The sequence below is a fragment of the Salvelinus namaycush genome, unplaced genomic scaffold (genome assembly GCF_016432855.1).
Source record: "Salvelinus namaycush isolate Seneca unplaced genomic scaffold, SaNama_1.0 Scaffold100, whole genome shotgun sequence".
Taxonomy (NCBI): domain Eukaryota; kingdom Metazoa; phylum Chordata; class Actinopteri; order Salmoniformes; family Salmonidae; genus Salvelinus; species Salvelinus namaycush.
Window position 1 is genome coordinate 354,592 of NW_024057676.1, and position 6,419 is coordinate 361,010.

Here is a 6,419-nt window from a genome sequence, read left to right on the forward strand (position 1 = left end):
GGAGTCTTCTTCAGATGCATCAATGCTGCATAGAAACACAACATGTCACAGTTTAATGAAGATATTGCAGCACAGGGTTTCTATTCCAGAAAAGGGGCAGAAAAGTCCCTAACGCGTTGTTTAAAAAAGGAGTGCAGATGCTCTGATAGCGAACCAGTTGGTTTGAAGACTAATATTGTTCCTTACTGTTTAGGTCAGGGACAAGGTCAAATTAGTATCTGGGCCTGAGATAGGCCAACAGTGCATATTGTGCCACCAACCATTTAAATGTCTGTCTCCATTTTAATGTTGTTGCTTTTTTTAGATCTCAAAAGGCATTAATATGTTTATTTTGTTCTCATCAATCCTACTTACCACCACGTTCTTCCTTTCCATTGGAAATCGAAAAGAAACACCTTTGCAGAATCATTGTACTGATCAGCTCGGACCTCGCCCTCCTGTTGTGTAAGCAGTTCACCTCGGTACTCCACAACAAAGTCTCCTTTGGATATGAATTCAGTGGCAAAAACTCCCCGTCCTTAGCAGACACAAAATACAAACATTAGGAGATATTGCATTGTGCTTGTCAATTATTACAGAGAATAATCACTGTCTGGAGGTCCACTCCGGTCACATGATCACCCCATTCAACTTGCCAAGCTTCTCCAAAAACAACTGTTCTCATAAAATGACCTCACACTGTCTAAAAGTGATCTCACACATATCACTGCCAATCAAAATGAGGTTCAGGTGTGCAGCAGGGGGTTTAGGGAGGGGGATGCGCTGCTCTGTCTTTCAAGAGGCTAGATTCAGTTGTCACTCTTACTCTGTCTTCTAAACCAATGATTGGTTTTCAAGGTGGGCCTTTTCAGGTGGAAGGAGATTTCAGATGGAGCATCGTGTGACTGTAGTGGACCTTTAAGAATCCTATGACCATAATACAAAGACATGGCTATTCCTTTAAACCTTTTTTCCTGGGTGACTGTGCCCATATATCCCAATTCACTGTTTCCCACCAACCTCTAAAATGTACATCTGATTCGTCTAATTCATAGCTGTCATATTTAGGACTGTCAGAAATATATTCAATCTTCACCTTACCTTTAAAGATATTGATAAAACGCTGGTAAAGTACTGGTTTATCAATGTTTGATCTGATGTGATGCTCTGCATCCTCCATGGGCCGGAGTCGCCTGGAAGATCTCTCCGTCAGGCCAACTCAAATCCTTAATCTGTGGAATAAAGCAGACATTATAAACTGGGTAGTTTGGGTCCTGGATGTTGATTGGCTGAAACTGTGGTATATTTAAGAAATAAGGCACCTCGGGGGTTTGTGGTATATGGCCAATATACCAAGGTTAAGGGCTGTAACCAGGCAGGCACTCCGCGTTGCCTCTTACGTAAGAACAGTCCTCAACCTTTCCTTGTGCTTTACTGCTTAACTATATACCAAGGCTGTCAGACAATCAACATTCATGGCTTAACCTACAATTTATAAGAGACATAATGTATGTTTGTTAGATGACTACAAAACAAGCACGTTAGAAGCAGTAAAAAATTCCATATGTGACTTTCCCTCTTCCACTCTGCTATGAGATGCAAGGTGTGGTGCAAAACACCTGGTTTCCAGCCAGCCAACTTTAGCTCGCTAAACTAACACCATCTAATGTTATCTAACTGCTACCTACTCTAGTTCATCTATGGGGATCACGTGTCCCATTTAGCTGTCTATGCATGTTACTTATAACCACACTGATAGAATTGACTGAAATAGCCATAAAATATCAGTCTCTTTATCAACAGTTATGTTAACTAATCAAGCTACCCGCCCAAATGTCAACAAAATTGGCTCACTAGTGCATTAGCTAGATAGTGAGCGAACATTAGCACTAGCAACAAACAAGCTAACTAGGCTAACATAGTTCATAAACCAATACAACGATTTATGGTGGTGGAATTGTACTACAGCATGAAAATAACTTTCCATATCATTTCAATTCTTGAAAATATGATATTGCTCACCTTTCTTTTAGGAACAGCGGGGACCTGCAGATGGGCCGCCCCGTGTTAACGGACGAGCTTCTCCAGATGAAAGTGATTTTCCCTCTCTGGCTCTGCGCGGTAAAGTGGAGTGGGGGAGGGGAATCACAACGTGGGGACAGAGATAGTCATATAGGGGACGTGTCACCACAGTGGTGTGTGTGCATCTGGCAAGGCGCTGGAATACTATACAATCGACATGACTGATGTTGATATTTCAGTTGTGTAGTAAATATTCTATAGACCTAAGAAATAGGCTAATACATTGCAAAATGAATGCATTTCCCTAGGCCTATAGGTCATAGGAAACTTCAAGACACCAAAATGTACATTTTAAGGATTCAGAAATTGTATTGATTGATCCAGAAACACATAGGAATAAGGTGAATAGGCCTTGGCTATTTTCTGACATAGGAAGGGCTGGCTTACCTGGGCTATTGCCCCTGGGCCCCGGAGAAATAAAACAATATACAGTATGTAGTATATATTTATGTTTTACTGCAACCGCCAACCACAGGGGGATTCAGGAGCCCACTCTTAATGAGTGTAGAGGCCTGCTGCTGCGGACACTTTGTTATTTGTCAGATGGGGAGGAGAGGAGGTAGAGGGGACACTTGTTTAATTAATTGATTAATAAAAATATATAAACTGCATAATAAATAAATGTGACTAGTAAAATGTGTGATTCAGGAGCTGGGACCAAGCCCGTAGGGGGCCCAAGGGGCAAAACAAATACAAAATAAATACTTTTTACAATTATTATCATTTTTTTAATCCAACCACAGGAGCCCGCTCTCAATGTTTAAAATACAACAGAGCATAATTTAGCCAAAGAGGATCAATAGTTTCTACAAAAATAACTATCAAAAAGACATACAGTACATGTACTGTATCTGCCAAAATAAAAGAAACACCAACATAAAGTGTATTAAACGCATAGTTAAAATGAAATTAAATCAAATTGTATTTGTCAACTGCATCAAACACAACAGGTGTAGGCATTACCTTGAAATGCTTACTTCCAAACCCTTACTTACGTAAGCCGAGGAGTTGACGTCCCGATGGATAGGGATCAACCCGTAACGCTCGTAGTCTACATTGTCACACTGAACCCTTTCACGATGACTCACGTTTTCTGAAGATGTCTAATACGTAGGAGCTCCCTCTGTCTTCCAGAGCGGCTTCGGCAAGCTCCTTCTCGCAACGGAAAAGATGCTCTCTGGACCCGCTCGTAGTAGCTCTCGTCATCTCCCTGCACGGTCCTATCGGATAGCCCAAGGTGTCTGTACTATCAAGCGTTTGATGTCTGGTTCACGATACCAACGTGCTTTCCCGTATACTTACAAAGTGCGCAGCTTATGAGCCGAGCCTCCAGCATGGTCTGGATGCTGTTCAGAGCCTTATGTTGTCTGTGTAGCAACAGGCTGAGACAGGCTAACAACCCTGAGCAACCTAAACCGAGGTGGTGGTTATTACCACTACTACCAGGACGACAGCGACGATGAGGACAGCGACGACGACAGTGATACCATATACCCCACTACCCTATCACATGGAAACACCAGCAGGATCACTGACATAGGGAGGCGAGTAGCACCTTCCTTTGTAAGTTCTAAATAGACAGTACACAGATAGATCCCTGTGCTGAATGAAATAGCTTCTGATTTCCTCTGGCGGTGATAACGGACCCTGGCCGCGTAGAACTAAGGCAGGGAATGCAACACAGAACCAGTGTCTACTGAGTAATCCACATAGATGTGCACCCGATCATAGGCAGTTCATTCTCAATTACTGTCACATCAATTGTCTTTCAAAATGTGGTGTCGCTGTCATCTTTCAAATAAACACAACCAAGATATATGTATATTGTTGATAAAACATTTACTGGAGACAGGAGAACAAGTGGAGACATAGGACGAGGTGGATAATTGTATAATAAGGCAGGTTTATTCAAGTGTAAAAATATTAGGCAAAGCGTGCAGCACGGCTCCTTCTGTCTGATTCGTATGGAATCGTCTGGAAAAGAGAGCGCTAAACATATTGTACAGCTTATATATGCATTGAATGAAGTAGGTTGATCTGGTGGTCTGGCCTTCTGGTTGGTCGATCTGGGTCGTGGGTATTCGGACCTGGTGTCGACGTTCCATTGGTTCTTAACATAGTTCTTTGTCTTGAGTTCCAACTTCGAATATAGTGTGTATGTGGTTGTTTTAGCAGGGGTCTTTTCATGGGGGATGGGAGTTGTGTGTGTCTGTGGTTAGTGTCTAATGAGACCAGCATGTGTCCAAGGGAAAGAGGGGGTGTGTGCATCTTGTATAAAAGATAGCTTATGTTGAGAAGTTGTTATTACAAGTTTCCCCGTATCTATTATAATTTCTTACAATATGCAAGACATATTTTATTTCAAGGCAATAGATATATAAGGTTGGCTGATACAAGAGGGTATACACATTACCCAGGTGTAATATGGTCAATTAAAGTAAGGTATAAAATCGTAAACATGTGACATTGAGAACATCACCATATTAATTTTTATCAGTCAGGGCCCATTGTCAAACAAGACCTAAAATAACCTTTAGGCATCATGTCACCACACGGTCCCACATGTAGACTCTTGTAGGCTGAGGTAACACTATACAAACATCATTGCTCTACTTTAAAGGAAGCTGTAACACTCTGTGGTTGTGGACATGTGAGTGAGACCAATACCATCATCGCCACTGTTGTGGTAGGAGCTAAACTCCTCAACAATATCGATGTAATTACCTCCTGAATTACCATCTGAGGGGCATGTGAACATGCTGCTGGCATTCCTGCCATTGAAACAGTAATTACTATCATCTTTGGCCCGTTGCTGGGCCAGGTGAGGTGTTACTGTTTCCATCCCAATCCTGGAAGCCAACAAAGCTATGACATGGACCAAAGTAGCAAAGTAGCACCTTCACTGGGTTTACAATCTAACACAAGGTTAAGCCGCCTGTCTTGTGGTGACACGTACTGAGCTGTAAACCACCTACAAAGATAGAATACCATTCTTCTAAACTCTATGCTCGAGGTGAGGTTTCTCAGTTTGTTGTCAACAACTGTGACTACCTTAGACTGCCCTCTCCTGGGCAACGAAGTGCACCACATAGTCAAAACGATCTGTTTCTTCAAGACAAAACAGCACCAATGAAACCTGTAGGACCCAAGTGACACATTGAACAATCTCGGTAAGGAGTCATCAGGTCCGATCAGCTTCTCCGTTCTGGGAAGGGGACGGGTTCCCACCACAACGTGATCCCAGAACCCAGGTACATGAGGGATACAGACATATCTGTAGGCCACCTCTTCTGGCATTGCTTTGCTTACCCAGTACCTGAAGGACATGGTGTCATTCACTGTGATGAGATGGTTGAACGCTGCGCGGGAAGAGAACACTGTCAGTCCAGCTACATGATCAGGGCTCGTCATTGTAGTATAACATAGACATAGACAGATATATCTATACATGGAAATATACATACCTCTTGGCAGGATGTCAACTCCAGAGGATTGCTCCTCATTCATAATCAGCTGCACATGGTAATATACATACCTCTTCACAGGGTGTCAACTCCAGAGGATTGCTCCTCATTCATAATCAGCTGCACATGGACGTTGACCTCCTTGTCAGTCTTGAACTTATCATCTATGTTGAGTTCCAGATCCCAGTCTCCTACATTCTCCAGAGCAGGGAAAGTTGGCAAGGGTGTGGTGCTTAGAGTGGTATCTCTCTCTCTATTTATCTCTCTCTCTCTGTCTCTCTCTCTCTCTCTCTCTCTCTCTCTCTCTCTCTCTCTCTCACTCTCTCTCCTCTATCCCCCCCTCTCTCTCTCTCTCTGTCTCTCTCTCTCTCTCTCCCCCCTCTCTCTCTCTCTCTCTGTCTCTCTCTCTCTCTCTCTCTCTCTCTCTCCTCTATCTCCCCCCACTCTCTATCTCTCTCTCTCTCCTCTATCTCCCCCCTCTCTCTCTCTCTCTCTCTCTCTCTCACTCTCTCTCTCTCTCTCTCTCTGTCTCTCTCTCTCTCCTTGTGGACGATATATTGTGTAGGCGACAACCACTTTGTTCACTGTAACACAGTCTGCACAATACACAGCCCCAAGCACATTGCACGGGCCTGTTCAGCTGAATCAAGTAGTTGTTACAGATGGCTCTGTTGAACTTCTTTTTACACGTGGCGCATATAATCAACTGTTTCATCACAGGGATTATCATCGCAATGGACGACACGGTAGCCCCGTCGCTGTACAGGTTATATCGGCTGGGACCAGGCACGGATTCTTCATAGGTGACAGCTGCTTCGGATTGTGGTGGTGTGGGGAACAATGTCCTTTGCGACTGTAAAGATGTCACTGGCTTGGGTTTGCACACGTTGAACC

General features: G+C 43.3%; 1 long non-coding RNA gene across 1 annotated transcript; it reads right to left on the reverse strand.

The window, feature by feature from the left end:
* Positions 1-389: 389 nt before the first annotated feature.
* Positions 390-2,172, reverse strand: LOC120035271. Its single transcript, XR_005474134.1, has 3 exons — positions 2,002-2,172; positions 1,081-1,211; positions 390-517 (listed from the first exon to the last, which is right to left on the reverse strand). It is a non-coding gene; the product is annotated as an uncharacterized LOC120035271 (long non-coding RNA).
* Between the last annotated feature and the right edge of the window lie 4,247 nt (positions 2,173-6,419).